General features: G+C 51.7%; 1 long non-coding RNA gene and 1 pseudogene across 1 annotated transcript; one reads left to right on the top strand and one right to left on the bottom strand.

The window, feature by feature from the left end:
- Nucleotides 1-5,328: 5,328 nt before the first annotated feature.
- On the bottom strand, nucleotides 5,329-14,397 carry LOC119623438 (uncharacterized). The gene is made up of 3 exons (XR_005239692.2): nucleotides 13,173-14,397; nucleotides 12,220-12,398; nucleotides 5,329-5,669 (listed from the first exon to the last, which is right to left on the bottom strand). It is a non-coding gene; the product is annotated as an uncharacterized lncRNA (long non-coding RNA).
- A 157-nt stretch (nucleotides 14,398-14,554) lies between these two features.
- On the top strand, nucleotides 14,555-17,259 carry LOC103218335 (endothelin-converting enzyme-like 1; annotated as a pseudogene).
- Nucleotides 17,260-17,274: the final 15 nt, after the last annotated feature.

Here is a 17,274-nt window from a genome sequence, read left to right as displayed (position 1 = left end):
GCAGGGACAGCCTGGTGCCTGTCAGCACTCTACAAACAGCACCTTTTCTGGGAGCTGGGGAAGGCTGTTGGAACAAGGGAAGGACTTTGCACAGGGACCTTAGCAGGACACAGTGAGGGACAGAGACTGGGCCAGAGGCAGGGCATGGCTGGGATGAAAGCTGAGCAGCCCAAGGCTCCCAACAAGCAGCCCCAGGAAGCAAAAAAGAGCAGGGTAATCCCAGCACTTTGGGAGGCCAAGGCGGGCAGACCACCTGAGCTCAGGAGATTGAGACCAGCCTGGCCGACAAGGTGAAACCCTGTCTCTACCAAAAATACAAAAATTAGCCAGGCATGGTGGCGGGCACTTGTAATCCCAGCTACTCAGGAGGCTGAGGTAAGAGAATCGCTTGAACCTGGGAGGCAGAGCTTGCAGTGAGCCAAGATTGTGCCACTGCACTCCAGCCTGGGTGGCAGAGTGAGACGTGAGACTTCGTCTCAAAAAAAAAAAAAAAAAGAAAAAGAAAAGAAAAGAAAGAAAGAAAGAGCAAGGCTGGAGATGGGGGACCACAAGGGCGCCCCCTTCCCAGCTGGGCACAGTGGGGCAGGAGGTGGTGAGCTCCCAGGCAGAGGCAGTAGGAACAGGAGGTGGCCGAGAAGCAGCTCGGGGACTTGGGAGGAGCCTGCGGGTTGTCCCCAGTGTGAGCTGCCGAGGAGAGCAGGGGCTTGCACAGGGCCCTTGGATTTGACCAGAAGGAGTAAGTCGCAGTGGCAGTGTGGCTGGAGAGGCTGGTTCAGAAACCCAAGAGGACAGAGGGAGGGAGGCTGGCAGGTGTAGACAGTTCCCCGCCAGGTTGCTGCTGATGGGGTTGGAGTTGGCCTAGGGGAGATGCGGGGTGTCTGTCTGCTTCCTGCTTGCTGTCTGAAGCATCCCAAAGGCCGGAATGTATCTGCAGAGGAGCTCACAGAGGGAAAGACCCCAGGAGAGCAGCCAGCTTGTGGGGCAGTCTACAGGGCCCAGGGCAGGAGGGAAGAGCTCGGGATGGAAGCCTGAGGTCCCATCCTGGGGAGGGCAGCTGGCCAGCTCCCAGGAGGAAACCCCACTGTGGTGCTGGGAGAAATAAGGAGGCCTGTCTGGGTGGGCCCTGAGGCCAGCCCCTGCTCAGTGTCCACAGCTCTGTCCTGACCATGGTCCCTGCAGAAAGGGTGGGTGCAGTCTTATAGCATCCTGGAGGCCACAGCACTGAGGAGTGTTCCCCATGCCATGTGACAGTGGCCAAGAGATGAAGGGCCTTGCCCAGATCAGACAGCCAGTCAGGGGCACAGAGGGCTGGACCCCACATCCCTAGGCCCCTTGACCAGCGCCCTGTGGGCCCTGGTCAGACACTTGCCCTGATAGCCCCAGCATGGAGGAAACAGGCTGGAGTCCAAACAGGTGACCCCCCGAGCTCTGGCCCGAGGACTGCGCCCTTTTCAAGTCCAGTGGGAACTATCTTTTCAAATCCACTGGGCACAGCAGAGAGGAGAAAGCAGAGAGCACGGCCACCCCACAAAAGCGGGGTTCAGGTCCCATCAGCTCAGCTCTGACCTGGCCACACCCCAGCTGCCTCCTGTTCCCTCCCTGAGGACCCCATGACTCCAGAGGAGTTGAGGGAGACTGGGCCGGCCGTGGGTCTCTCCTCAGGCCCAGGCATGTTGCTAAGGCAGGGCCCAGCTTCCTGACCCAACCTGCTCTGGCCTGGCCCTCAGACTTTCGGTTCCTCTGCAACGTGGTCTCTCAACCCTTCCTGATAAGGAGGCCGCGTCTCCAAGCGTGTCCTTTTTCAGATCCATGCACCCGCTGAGACACAGGACACTCAGAGAGTGGCTTTGGAAATGAGCGGGAGCCAGGGCAGAGGGGCAGGGCCAGTCCCCAAAGCTGAAAATGCATCCATTTTCAAAGGCCAAAGGCAAATGTGAGACAGAAACAGCCTCTTCTGCTCTCAGCCCTCAGGGCCCTTGTCACACTCTGTGGGAGGCTCCTGCTAATGGAATGAGGCCACTCACAGAGCTTGTTCAATTAGCTCTTGCTGAAAACTGTTAACGTGGCTTTGATAAGAATTGCTCCCAGCCAATTTCAGCCTCATTTCTTCTGCAGACCAAATTTTCCACACTTGGGCATATGCTCCCTGTAAGCTCCAGAGCCCTGGGCTCTGCCGAGGCCATGAAGGCAGCTGCTGGGCCTGTCTCAGAAGCTGTGCACCCAACCATGGCCCCTTCTCCATGGCTGGGCAACCCATGGGGTGCAGGTGATGGCAACCTTTACATGGGACCTGCTGTGTTCTCAGCAGCCAGAAATTGAATATACTGTGGGGGAAACCACAGGGCCCAGGAGGCAGGGGTCTGTGGGGCACTGAATTGCAGGCTGCTGGGGAGAGAAAGTGGAAGAGATCTTGGTGGCAGCTCTGTCCCGGGCCAGGCCAGGTGGGGCTGGGGGCCTGGGAGCTGGAAAGTGGAGGCCTGGCATGAGGGAGCCTCAGGTAGAGCCCCTGGCCTCAGTGTTGGGGGGATGGGGAGGAAGTGCAGCTGCTTGACTGATGGACCCCCACCCACAGCTGGCCGTGCACTCTGCTGCCAGTCTCCAGCAGAGGGTGCCGTGGCCGCTGGGTGGCCCACCAGTCATAGCTCGGGCCTCTCACTGACCCCTTTCCTCCTGGGCACGCTGCAACCTCCTGAATACATTGGACATTCCCATGAAACCACAGGGAAATGAATGGGGCCCAGTTCACAGGCATGGAAAAGCCCAGAGGAGAAGGCCTCTGGAGTCAGACATCACAGGCCTGCAGGGGAGGCCAGAGCCAGGTTTCCTAGGCTGGGAGGCTCAGTCCACAGCAGGGCCTTGTCACTACCATCATCCTGCTCCTGACTGCCAAGGACACCTCCTCCCCTCTGCGAGGATCACAGCAGCTGCAGAGCCCAGGGTCACCCATATGAACCTGGCTCTCCACCTGCCCGGCCACCACCCAGGGACAGAGACTTTCCCCCGCCCTGCTCCCTGGTCCTGGGCCTGAGGCTGGTCATAGACCCAGGCAAACATGCATGGCCCTCTGCAGCCACTGCCTGGCTGGGCTGGGACACAGTTGCCACCTTGGAAGCCTTGTTTCCAGGCCCCCACTTTGCCTCTGCCTCTGTCCCGCTGCAGTTGGATGAGGAGGGCAGAAGCAGCACGGAGGCCCGCGCCACGGCCTCCCTGGTAAGGCTGCCTTCTCCTGGCTGCCTCAGGCTCAGGCCCTTTCCTGTCTGAGTCGCCCAGGGCAGAGCACGGTTGCTTTTCCTGCTCTTGGTTTCCCGTCACCAATGAAGGTGCCCTGTGCGGCCTCTCCTTTGCTAACACTCCTCCCAGCCCCCACAGAGATGCACTGGGTCCTTGGGTCAGAAGGGCAGGGCAGAGTGGGCCACGGGCCATGGCAGCAGTGGGATGGGGAAGGCCCCTGCTCCTCAGATGCCTTGGCCCACGTGACAGCATGGCCCCTGGGTGCTGGACCTCAGGTGAGCCTCTTTCTAGATTGTTCCAAGAGGGAGTTTTCATGCTGAGCTCGGAGCTGGGCAATGAATCCAGGCACCCCCATGTTTTCCCTGATGAGCTCCGTACAGTCAGAGAAACCTCAGGAAGTCCCCAGGTCAGTCCCTTGCCCAGGCCTGAGTGCGGCCCAGGGTCCCTTAGCAGGCTGGCGCTCTGTGGGTCCTTGGCTGTCACACTGAAGGCTCCTTGGCCCCAGCAGGCTCTTGCTGGCCTGTTCCTGGCCTCAGTCCTGCTCCCTTACTGGGCAGGAGATTGGATTGGGGCCACTGTTCCTCAGGGACCCCTTAGAGCTTCCTCACGGGTGACAGGCACCTAGACCTTTAAGACCCCCTGGGTTTCCATACTGCCCCCTCTGCTCCCCACACCCAAGCTCACCTTCTCCAGTCAGTTCCCCGTGGGGCTGTGCAGGTTAAGTTCAGGCCCCATCCTAGGCATCCTCCAGGTACTGACTCACGGAGCCCCACAGCAGCGTCATGCAGTAGGGGCTATAATCACCCCCTTTACGGATGGGCAAACTGATGCACAGTGAGGTCCCCTTGGGGAGTGAGCCCTGTGTTTTTTCTGTGCATGTGTGTGTATACACATGTGTGTATGCATCTGTGTATGCATGTGTGCCTGCATGTGTGTGTATGCATATGTGTGTGCATGTGTATGCATCTGTGTGTGCATGTGTGCATGCACGTGTGTGTATGCATTTGTGTGTGTGTGCATGTGTATGCATCTCTGTGTGTGCATGTGTGCATGCACGTGTGTGTTTGCATCTGTGTGTGTGTATGTGTGCATGTGTGCATGCATATGTGTGTATGCATCTGTGTGTGTGTGCATGTGTATGCATCTGTTTGTGTGTATGCACGGGGGGCAGGGGGTTGACCTGCTGTGTGCCAGACTTGCTGCCACTTGGGGTTTTCATAGCATCGCCTCATACAAACCCTGCAATCGCCCTGAGAGGTTGGTTGGTCCTGTTATTATTCCCATGTTACAGATGAGAAAACTGAGGCCCAGAGACAAGAAGGGCTCCAGCAGGGTCACTCAGCAGGTGTCGGAGTGCAGAGGACTCACTCTCTGCTCTGGGATTCCACTGGCCTGCATGGGGCCCTGTTCCCAGGTGTCCCAGTGACCCCAAACACTCCATGAGCCTTGATCCTGCAGTCCCTGTCCACGTCACTGTCTCCTAGCCCTGCCCTGTGGAGGGTCCCTCTCTTTAGGAACAAAGCGGGTCCTCCTTTTTTTTTTTTTTTTTTTGAGACCGTGTTTCGTTCTTTGTTGTCCAGGCCGGAGTGCAGTGGCGCGATCTCGGCTCATTATAGCCCCTGCCTCCCGTGTTCAAGCGATTCTCCTGTCTCAGCCTCCCAAGTAGCTGGGACTATAGGCACTTGCCTCCATGCCTGGCTAATTTTTGCATTTTTAGTAGAAATGGGGTTTCACCATGTTGGTCAGGCTGGTCTCAAACTCCTGACCTCAGGTGATCCGCCCACCTTGGCCTCCCAAAGGCGGGTCCCATTTTTAAGAATTCCACAGAAGGCTGGGTGCAGTGGCTCACGCTTGTAATCCCAGCGCTTTGGGGGGCCGAGGCGGGTGAATCCCCTGAGGTTAGGAGTTAAAAACCAGCCTGGCCGACATAGTGAAATCTATCTCTACTAAAAATACAAAAATTAGCTGGGTATGGTGGAGCACACCTTAGTCCCAGTTACTCAGGAGGCTGAGGCAGGAGAATTGGTTGAACCTGGGAGGCAGATGTTGCAGTGAGCTGAGATCATGCCACTGCACTCCGGCCTGGCCGATAGAGCAAACTCCATCTCAAATAATAATAAATAATAATAATAACAATAATAATAATAATTCCATGGAAGATAGTTGGATTTGAGGAAGCTAGAAGAATTCAGGATCTAGTCCTCTCTACGGGTAGATCAAAGAACTCATAAATAAAGCACAAGGCTGCAATCTAATAACAGGTGTAAAGCTTTTCTTCATACACATAACTTTTCCTCTCTACGTTGACGGAACAGGAATCTCAGGCTGGGCGCGGAGGCTCATGCTTGTAATCCCAGCACTTTGGGAGGCCACGGTGAGTGAATCACTTGAGTCCAGAAGTTGGAGATCAGACTGGGCAACACATCGAAACCCCATCTCTACAAAAAAAAAAAACAAATCGGTAGGTCGTGGTAGCATGTGCCTATGGTCCCAGCTACTAGAGAGGCCGAAATGGGAGGATCACTGGAGCCCTGGAGGTCAGGGCTTCAGTGAGCCATGATTGTAGCACTGCACTCCAGTCTGGGTGACAGAGCAAGACAGCGTCTAAAAAAAAAAAAAAAAAAAAAGGAATCTCAGATTATAAAACCCCTTGAGGCTAGGAAGCCAAACAAAGACAGACTTCAGATTTTTTTTTCTGCAGTCTGAAGGTTCCTGGGCCTGCCAGGAAGTGACGATTTTTACTTGTTCGCTGTGAGGCTGGGAACCCCGGAAGCTAGGCATTCTATGCACATTCACAAATATATAGCAATCAAAGCTTTGGTAATATAGTCAATGTCTCCAATTGTATCCTATGTAAAAAGAGAGCAAATTCTTAAACTTCAAATAACCATATTGCCATAAGAATACTCATGAATAGTGTCTGAATTTTGGAGGGATCCACTCTTGCCTGGATGACACAGCAAGACCCTGTCTCAGAAAAAAAAAAAAAAAATTAAAGCTTCAGTTTAGATGGCTGTTAAACACAGAAGTAAAAATTAATGCTTCTTGTGGATTTACCAAAAGCAGATTTAGGCCGGGCATGGTGGCTCACACCTGTAATCCCAGCACTGTGGGAGACTGAGGCAGGTAGATCACCTGAGGTCAGGAGTTCGAGACCAGCCTGGCCAACATGGTGAAACCGCAACTCCACCAAAAACACAAAAATTAGCTATGTGTGGTGGCACGTGCCTGTAATCCCAGCTACCCGAGGCTGAGGCAGGAGAATCACTGGAACTGGGAGGTGGAGGTTGCAGTGAGCTGAGATCGCGCCACTGCACTCCAGCCTAGGCGACAGAGCGAGACTCTATCTCAAAAATAAATAAGTCAAAATAAAAGCAGATTTATATTTCAAGGAAATCTTGTTGTACTAACATAGGGGACCAGATTTTTAGTTTTTAAATCAGTGTAGGTTTGTTTTGTTTGTTTTTTACTTCTCCTAGAGCTTTCAGATGAGAATATCAGTGTAGTTTTAATACGAAAGTTCAATCTTTAGAAAGACTCGTGAATAATTTCCTTCTAATTTTAGCCAACCTGATCACATACAAAAATTTCTTTCACAAATTCATCCTTCCCCAAAAGATGGGAAGGATGAATTATATGTGTCTCTGCTCAATGTTTCAAGGTCATAAAACTATAAACCCAACCTAAAAACAGAGTGATCTTTGTTCCTGTAGTTCTTTGATTGATAAAACTAATTTAGTATTGCTGGTTTATTGAAAACAGCTCTGTTTTATACATATACATACATATATACATTGTAATGAGCCAAATACCTTTTAGTTCACGTGATTGAACTATATCTTTGATAAACAAGCTGGTTTTAAATTGGTTGATAAAATAGAAATACCTCAAGCTTTTCTTTCTCTCTTTCTTTTTTTTTGGAAACAGAGTCTCTCTTTGTTGCCCAGGCTGGAGTGCAGTGGCACAATCTGCAAACACCTTTCACGATTTAGCACTTCTATGACATGCTTAGGCCTCTGCTTTGACCTAAAGTTCCCCTTTCTTAGGTAACAAGTTATTTTACTTTAGGACACAAAAAGTTACCATACAAGATCCTTTCTCATTCCAAATTATTCTTTTTTCTTTTAACAGTACTTATCAAAAATATATCTTCATACCTTTCTTCATATCTCTCTCCTACTTACGGGTTCCTTTCTATCCTGTTTTTCTTTCTTTCATAAATCCATATTTTGGATATATGAAAACACATTTTCGCCAGGTGCAGTGGCTCACACCTGCAATCTCAACACTTTGGGAGGTGGCTGCTTGAGCCTAGAAATTCGAGACCAGTCTGGGCAGCGTGGCAGGATCCTATTTCTATTTTTTTTTTTAATTTAAAAAAAGTTAAAACAATTTTTAAGTATATAAAAAACTCAAATAAAGCAAAAATATGTTTTTACACATTTTAAATAGTTCTTCTCATCAAACATACATATTATTTTTTGGTACACTTTGTCTACAGAATTGTATAGATTAATTAGAATTTTTAATTCTTAGCAACCTTAATTTCTAGTGAAAACCTAGGAAGCAAAAAACATTTAAATGACTGTCACATATTAGTATTTTACAGATGGGAACCATTTATAATTTTAGAAACATGTTTCCCCATCGCATAATTTTTATATGTATTAACCCCTATAAATTTGGTAGTTCCATAAAATTTAAGAAACCAAAAACAAACTTATATTTATGTTCAGCAATTTATGTATTTGTGTTTTATCTTACTTGGAAATGACCAATATATTTAATGAGTATCTGTCAGTTAAGGTAGCATAACATGACTTTAAGATTTCGAAGTCTGGCCAGGCACAGTGGCTCACACCTGTAATCCCAGCACTTTGGGAGGCTGAGGCGGAGGACTGCTTGAGACCAGGAGTTCGACAGCAGCCTGGCCAACATGGTGAAACCCCGTCTCTACCAATAATACAAAAAGTAGCTGAGTGTGATGGCGCACACCTGTAATCCCAGCTACTCAAGAGGCTGAGGCATGAGAATCACTTGAACCTGGGAGGCGGAGGTTGCAGTGAGCCGGGATCACACCACTGCACTCCAGCCTGGGCGACAGAGGAGACTCTGTCTCAAAAAAAAAAAAAAAAAATTTCAAATTCTATGAAAAGCTCATTTATAGACATTCATCCTATTTACATTTACGTAATTTATATTTTTAACAATTATACCTCCATTAATTATGAATACTGAGATATTACACAAAGCTAGTACTCATTTCCAGGTATTTTCTTGTTCACTATTTTCATAGCCTGTGACTCTCAGGCGTTCACTTAAGAAGCTTAAAGTTAAATACATGTATATTTTGCCAGTAACTCCTAAGACAGAGCTGTTTACATTAAACCAGCAATACTAAATTAGTTTTATTTATCAAAGAACTACACAAAGATCACTCTGTTTTTAGGTTGGGTTTAAAGTTTTATGACTTTAAGCCAGGCAAGGTGGCTCATGCCTGTAATCTGAGCACTTTGGGAGGCCAAGGTGGGCAGATCCCCTGAGGTCAGGAGTTCGAGACCAGCCTGGCTAATATAGTGAAACCCCGTCTCTAATAAAAATGCAAAAATTAGCAGGGTGTGGTGGCATATGTCTGTTATCCCAGCTACTCAGGAGGCTGAGGCAGGAGAATCACTCGAACCCTGGAGGCGGAGGTTGCAGTGAGCTGAGATTACACCACTGCACTCCAGCCTGGATGACAGAGTGAGACTCTGTCTCATAAAAAATAAAAAAATAAAGTTTTATGACCTTGAAGCATCTAGCAGAGACACATATAATCTTATCTGACTCACAAACCCAGGGGAAAACGTACGCTGCAAATACTAAAGATGAACGTGCATGGTGGCTCACGCCTATAATCCCAGCACTCTGGGTGACCGAGGTGGGTGGATCACTTGAGGCCAGGCATTTGATTTTTAATTTTAATTTTAATTTTAATGTTTTTGTCTTGAGGCCAGGAGTTTGAGACCAGCCTGGCCAATATGGCAAAACCCATTCTTTACTAAAAATACAAAAAAAAAAAAAAAAAAAAAAATTAGCCAGGGGTGGTGATGAGCACCTGTAGTACCATCTACTTAGGAGGTTGAGGCATGAGAACCACTTGAACCTGGGAGGTGGAGGTTGCAGTGAGCTGAGATTGTACCTGGGTGACAGAGACTCCGAGAAAAAAAGAAAGAAGGAAGGAAGGAAGGAAGGAAGGAAGGAAGGAAGGAAGGAAGGAAGGAAGGAAGGAAGGAAAGAAGGAAAGGAGGGAGGGAGGGAGGGAGAGCGGGAAGGACGGAAAAAAGAAAAGAAAATGCTAAAGATATTTCTATTTTTATTTTATCAACAAATTTAAAACAAGCTTATTTATCAAAGATGTGGTTAAATTACATGAACTAAAAGGTATTTGGGTTCATTACTATGTTATATATATAGGTATATGTAATATGTATACATGTATTTATATATGTATGTATCCACACAGGTGTGTGTGTGTGTGTATGTGTATGTGTGTGTGTATATATATATGTACATTTTTTTTTTTTGAGACAGGATCTCACTCTGTCACCCAGGCTGGAGTGCAGTGGTACAATCATAGCCCATGGAACCTTCTACTTCGCAAGTTAAAGTGATTCTCCTGCCTCAGCCTCCCCAGTAGCTGGGACTACAGGCACACACCACCACGCCTGGCTAATTTTTGTATTTTTTTGTACAGATGGCGTTTTGCCATGTTGCTTTGCCATGTTGCCTAGGCTTATCTGGAACTCCAGCTACTGGGCTCAAGCAATCCACCCACCTCAGCCTCCCAAAGTGGTGGGACTAAAGACGTTTGACACCGTACCCAGCTTATATACATATTTTTTAGAGATGGGGTCTTGCTATGTTGCTCAAACTGTCCTTGAACTCCTGGGCTCAAGTAATCCTCCTGCCTTAGCCCCCTGAGTAGCTGGGAAAACAGGCATGCTCCACCATGCCCTGCTCACTATATATTTGAACAAGTTTAATTAATCTAAGTTAACCTGAATAGAATGCCTTAAGGAATTTCTGGACTATTGTGTCAGATTTCAAATTGGAGACACAACGCACGACATGAAAAAACATACTCTTATTTGCTTGACAGCTCCATGCAGGTTGGGAAGCATTTTAGGAGGTTTTTTCAGTTTTTTTCTGGCCCTGTGTAGCAGACAAAGCAATTTTTATCCTGAGCGGAGATCCTTTTTGTTATTGCACTGAGTTCACAATTTTGACCTCTTTGATCTGAGAGCCTAATTTTTATAAACATTTCTCTCGTTCTGTTCTTTCTAATAGCAGCCCTTCCATGGACTGGTCCATCACCCAAAGCGACTGTTAGACAGGCAAACCTAAATTTACATTTCCAAAAGGTGTCTAGGTTGTGGGTTGCCATGGAGCTGTTGTAATTTGTAGAGCCATTAATTTGAAAACCTTTTAAGACCTCTTCCTTATTGGTTTTTATCTTGGCTGGAAAGTGATATTGTGGGTTTATCTTAATACCAGCTGAAATGTCAGCAGATTTCAAGTAGGCAGAAAAAAGAGAGAGCATTTAACTCTGTAGTTGGCAGTTTTAAAATTCAGTATAAGGAAAAAGCAAACTTGGGGAGTTCAAATGATTCCCATCATGCCATTGATTTTAAAATGTGCATGAGGAAAAGCCATGTAGCTGGCTGTTAATGTTTGAGAATGTCATTCCCTTTCTTATGAATCTCAAAAGCAAAGAAAATCCTATAAATCCTGGAGTTTGCACAAGTATTTCGATGGTGGTGATGCCCTAGTTTCTTTTAACTGGCTATCTCATACCCACCTTTTGAAATTGTTTTGTTGTTGTTGAGACAGGGTCATTCTGTCAACCAGGCTGGAGTGCAGTGGTGCGATCACAGCTCAACGTGGCCTCTACCTCCCAGATTCAAGCAATTCTTATGCCTCAGCCTCCTGAGCTCAAGCAATCCCCACCACCTCGGCCTCCCTCATAGCTGGGCCTACAGGCATGGACCAACACGCCTGGCTAATCTTTGCATTTTTTGTAGAGACAGAGTTTTGAAATGTTGCCCAGGCTGGTCTTGAACTCCTGAGCTCAAGCCATCCTCCCACCTTGGCCTCCCAAAGTGCTGGGATTATAGGCGGGAGCCATTGTGCCAGGCCTGCACTCAACATTTATTTATTCATTTGTTTTTAAATGTTTCCTACAGTACCAAACCATTTATGTTTATTTTTGCTATCGGATGATCAGAAGATGTTCACAAGCACAAAAAAAAAAAAAAAAAAAAAAAAAAGCCAAATCATTTACTGACGTGGGAAACCAAACCAAACTCAGAGTGCTCACAAAATTTCAACCAAGGTGTTGCACATCAAACAAAATATTCAGCCAGGCATCCAAAACCAAAAGTGAGTTCACCAGAAAAGACTTGCCGTCTAGACAGAAAATAAGTTCTGTAGAAACCAGAGCCCTCAAACCAGAAGGGCACTTCTGTTTATACCAGAAAGTGCTTGCGAAAAGCAAAGAAGCAAATGAAAAAACAAAACTGGCTGGGCACAGTGGCTCACCCATGTAATCCCACCACTTTGGGAGGCTGAGGTGGGCAGATCACTTGAGGTCAAGAGTTCAAGATCAGCCTGGCCAACATGGTGCAATCCAGTCTCTATCAGAAATACAAAAATTAGCCAGATGTGGTGGTGCGCGCTTGTAGCCTCAGCTACTAGGGAGACTGAGGTACAAGAATCGCTTGAACCTGGGAGGAGGAGGTTTCGGTGAGCTGTGATCCTGCCAAGCACTCCAGCCTGGGCAGCAGAGCAGGACTCTTTTGGGTGACAGAGCAAGACTGTCTCAAACACACACACACACACGCCCCAACAAAACTCCAACCTTTATACTCCCAAGAAGGATGCAAGGTCCTTTGTTTAAGGGAGCCTTATAATTAAATCACATCCAGGATAAAGTAAAAAGGAACTGACCAAAGGGAGGGAGTCTGAGTATTCAAGGAGATTCACCAGAACAGAAAATCAACTCCTGGAAAGGCAGTCTGCAGAGGGCTCAGTCAACGCTGCGTTAGATTCCAGGAAACTCTGATTTGTCCTAGATGAGTTCACTTCAGAGTTCACTTCAGTCCCACTTCTGGCTCCACTATGTGACACTGCATAACAGATACAGGCAGACTCTAAAATAAAATGAATTTTCTTTGGAAATAGGTATTGCAATGGGAATAAGCAGGCCATAGGAAACTATGTGTGAATTTAGAGAGGTGAAGGAAGATAAAGGTTTTTAGAGGAAAAAGGAGGAGGATCACAGGATTGTTTTGAGATATTTATCCTTGGCTACAAGGATCAAGGATATGAGTGGCACCAGTTTGAGGCTGGACAGGCAATTGCTGGGCAGATGTCCTTGCAGAAGTATTCTTTGTTGAAAGTTTACGAAAGTCATCATGCAAGCTGGTTGTTTGCAGTCTTCTGTGATAGTTCTTGTTGTCAGGTTTTGTGCATGGTAAATCCCTTTCTTGTTCCTGGCTTTACTTCTCAGAGTTTTTAACAAAAGGAACTCCATTTTGATTCTGACAAGGTTCATAGGCTGGGTGACTGGGATCTGTCCTTAGTCAGGGAGGAGGCAGTGAGTCAGATTCTGAAGCCCTCACGGTCTGTGCCTGGCATCCCCTCGGGCCTTCTCTCTCCAAGGCAGCTCTGGCTACTCTACCCCCTCCCAACACCCGCCCCCAACCCTCACATCAGGTATCCAGTTGTGTCACTCAGGGCTTCACTGGGTGTCGCTGGGCACTGCTGTGGTCTGTCATGCTCTTGCATATGAGTCATGGGGTCACCTGGGCAATCAGGGTGTATTAGTCTGTTCTCACCCTCCTATGAAGAAATACCTGAGACTGGGTAAATTATAAAGAAAAGAGGTTTAATTGACTCACATTTCTTATAGTTGGGGAGGCCTCAGGAAACTGACAGTCATGGTGGAAAGCACCTTCTCACAGGGCGGCAGGAGCGAGAATGAGAGCAAGCAGGGGAAATGTCAGATGCTTATAAAACCATCAGATCTCGCGAGACTCACTCATTATCACAAGAACAGCATGTGGGGAACCAGCCCCATGATTCAATTTCCTCTACCTGGTCTCACCCTTGACATGTGGGGATCGTGGGGATTACAATTCAAGGTGAGATTTGGGTGGAAACACAGAGCCAAATCATAACACAGGGGTAGGGGAAGCCCCCCACGGTGAGGGAACTGGAGGTGGACCACTGGCATCACCCACTCACCCACAGCCTCAGCTTCTCTTTTGGGGGAACTGCAGGGGAGCCAAGGATCTGGGCCTCGGACCCCTCTTTATTGGCAGTCTGTGCAGGGTGACCAGGACTGTGTGGTCAGAGGCAAAACCCAAGTCACCTCCTATAGGCAGTGATTGCTGTGCTCTGGGACCACCCCCCATTGGGACCATGCGGGCCGCACTCACAGCCCCAGGCCTGCTTCTGGCAGGGCTCTGCGTTGCTCTCCGTGGATCAGGGGCTGGGGGAAGGGGGCAAGACAACCAGAAGCCCAGACACCCCGGGGAGAGCTGATCCGGGACAGGGGTTCCCAGAAGGTAAAGGAAGCTCCCTGGTGAAGGTGCGCTCTGCGCAGGCGCTGTTCGGGCAGCCCAGGCACTCTATTAGCGCCCCCTCAATCCTCAGGAGGAGTCCTCTCTGGGCGGTGCTCCAGGGCTGTGGGCTGGGCCATGATGGCCCCCAGCTGCGTAGCTCCAGCTCCTTTCCAGCCGGTTGGTGGGAGGTTCCGAGTAGGGACACGGGATCGGAGGGGACTCCTCCCACTCGTCCCGGGACGCGGTTAGACCCGGAGTCCCCTACCGTAGCCCGCGCACGACCCTCGAAAGCCTGTCTCCGCGGCCCCCGACCCAGGTCCCAGCTGCCGCCGCGCTGCCAGGTGGCCCGAGGGTCGCAGGAGGAAGGAAGGGAGCGCGGAACTGGCGGAGGAGGGTGGAGCCGCCGGCGCGTCCCCTCCCTCCGGCAGGCAGGCGGGCGGCGGGCTGGGGCGGCGGCAAAGAAGGCATCGGGCTCCGGGAGACACCGGCCGCCCGCGTCGCTTCACTCCTGCTCAGGCAGCGGCTCCGGCCCGACCCGCTCCGCCTCTGCCAGGCTCCGGCGCGCACCTGCCGGGTAAGTGGCGCCTGAGTCCCTGCAGCCGCCGTCACCGTGGCGGCCACTTCCGTCACCTTCGTAGCCGCCGCGCGGAGCTTCCCGGCTTTGTCTGCGTCCTCGCTGCTGTAGCTGCGACTCCCAGGCTCGGCTCTCCGGCTCCATGGACTGCGTGCCGCGTCTGCAGGACTCTGGGCTCGCCCGGACAGCTCGCGCCCCGACGTGGGTGAAACTTCGCCCAAGTGTGGATTCTAGGGAGAACCTGTTGAAGCCAGGAGGGAAGCGGAAAGGGGATAGCGACCGACAGGCCTCGGGTTTTCCATCACGGCCGTGCCGGGAGTGGGTTGTGCATCCGCGACCCTGGGGCGTTGGCGCGTGCCCCTTGGGAAGGGGCGGGTGGGCCGTCGGGCCACCGAGCAGAAGGAGCCAGCGAGTGGGGTTGAAGTGGTCGATCCGGCGGACTTCCGCGAGGACAAAGTTTGGTTCTTTGGCCGTTTTGCGGAGCGTCTGTCTGGGTCCAGTTCGGAGAGCTGAAAGTGCCTCACAGACGTGCCCCTGACCGCACCTCCTCACTTCAGCTTCCGGTCTTTCCCCCACCCCACTTGACCTTGGCTAGGCCAGGTCGTGGACAAGAAAGGCGAAAGGAAGAGGTATGGCCTTTCAATGAAGACCCACTACATGCCAGACCCCGTGCTTGGAGCATCCCTCTTCCCATAAGAGGCCTCCCAATTCAGCGTCCAACACGTGTGTGCAGGGAGGAGGACAGGGGAGAAGACTCCACTGTGCACGCCGCGGTAGTGGCTCCGCCAGACTCTCCTCATCCCTGGTTTCCTCAGTGAAAGAGGCCGGCAGCTGGGTCCTCCGCACCCAGGCCTGCGTCTCTCCTCGCTGTGCCTGGGAGCCCCGTCGGGCTGCTGCGCCTCCTAAGCCTGACTGCTCTTCCCGCAGCTTTGGCCCTGGGGCCTTGCAGAGGCCCACGAGGAGGCCAGCGGCCGCGCGCATCCCATAGCCCAGGTGGCCCAGGGCTGCACCGCGGCGGCCTCGGTGCCATGGAGAGCGGTATTCGCTGACTGCGCACTAAGACGCGTCCCAGTAGGTCAAGTACCTGAGCTGCTGCGGCGCGGGGATCGTGCAAGAGGCCTTTCTGCCCCCCAGGCTTCTCTGGAGGAGCAGCGCCACCGGGGACGGGTCTGGGCTGCCGCGCTGGAACCCTGCACGAGATGAGCCTGCTGTCGGGGCTGGTGTTCGCTGCTGGTCTCTGCGCCATAATGGCGGCTATGCTGGCGCTCAAGTACCTGGACCCGGTCGTCGCAGGCGGCGGCACCTGTCCCGAGGGCTGCCCCGAGGGCAAGGCCTTAGCGCGCGCCGCCGGCTTCCTGGCAGCCAACCTGGACGCCAGTATGGACCCATGCCAGCACTTATACTCTTTCGCCTGCAGCGGCTGACTGAGGCACCGCGCCATTCGCAACGAAAAGCTCACCTATGGCACCATCACGCCATCCGCGAGCAGAAAGAGGAGCGCCTGCGGCGCCTGCTGGCACGGCCCAGGGGTGGGCCCCGCGGCGCGGCCCAGCGCAAGGTGAGCGCCTTTTTCCGTTCGTGCCTCGGCATGCGCGAGATCGAGCTACTGAGTCCTCGGCCCATGCTAGAGGTCGTGGAGGACTGCGGGGGCTGGGACCTGGGCGGCGCGGCGGAGCATCCGGGGGTCGTGACGCCCTGGGACCTCAACCTGCTGCTGTACAAGGGGCAGGGCGTGTACAGCGCCGCAGCGCTCTTCTCCCTCTGGGTCAGCCTAGGTTACAGGAACTCCTCGCACTACATCATCTGCGTGAGAAGGCCCCCCGAGCGCCCCTCCAGCGGCCGTGGACCCGGGGCCGTCCCTGTCCAGGGGTCCCTGCGCGTGGGAGGAGGGCGCGCGAGAGGAGAGAAAGGGAAAGCAGGGGAGGGGAGCGCTTGGCGGCAGAGCGCGGGAGGAGGGCGCAAGTAATTTCTCTGGGTTAACTGAGGTGTTTAGTGGAGCTGTGGGAGCCGCAATTTCCCAGCCCTCTGGAAGGCAGTGAGGGTGGGGAGGAAGGATGCGCCGGCGGGCTGGGCTGACATCTCCGTGAGGGTTGGGGCTAGCGCCAAAGCCAGGAACCCCAACTGTCAGTGCGGCACTGCGCAAGTGCCCCCGACAGGTAGGGAAAGTGCAGGCGTTCAGGGGTAGGCTGAGACAGTCGGGGATGGGGCTTTGGTCATCTCATCTGGTGGAAAGAGGGGCTGGGGTCTGCGTGCTTCTGGAGCTGTCCTCATGGATGTCTGGTCGCTCTCTGGGCATTGGGGTGAGAATTCCATCTGTTTGGGGAGTCCGGCATGTGGACCTCTGACCTCTGGCCCCTGTCTCCCTCCCCAGATTGACCAGGATGGGCTCAACCTGCCAGAGAGGACCCTGTACCTCGCTCAGGATAAGCAGAGTGAGAAGGTGCTGGGACATGGGATGGGGAGGCAGAGAAGGCCTGGGGCCCCAGGAGGGGTGGGCCCAGACTAGGCCTGTCCGTGTCCCTGGAGGAGCCCCTTCCCGTGGTGCAGATACTGGCAGCATATAGTGTGTTCATGGAGCGAGTGCTCAGCCTCCTGGGTGCTGACGCTGTAGAGCAGAAGGCCAAGGAGACCCTGTGGCTGTAGTGGGGACAGCTGATGACAGGGGACCATGGGGCAAGACTGGCTCAGCCCTGATCTCTACCCCCACCCAGATCACTGTGTCAGAGTATGATCATTTCCAGCCAGATATCAGCTCCATGTACAAAAAGGTGACGCTAGGGCAGCTGCAGAAGATCACCTCCCCATATGGCCCAGGCCCCTCCCCTGCCCCCGGACTTGCCTGCTGGGTGTGCCATGAATTTC

Source organism: Chlorocebus sabaeus, chromosome 10 (genome assembly GCF_047675955.1).
Source record: "Chlorocebus sabaeus isolate Y175 chromosome 10, mChlSab1.0.hap1, whole genome shotgun sequence".
In the NCBI taxonomy this organism is placed as follows: domain Eukaryota; kingdom Metazoa; phylum Chordata; class Mammalia; order Primates; family Cercopithecidae; genus Chlorocebus; species Chlorocebus sabaeus.
The sequence above is the reverse complement of the archived record's forward strand: the minus strand, read 5'-3'. Positions and strand labels throughout refer to the sequence as shown.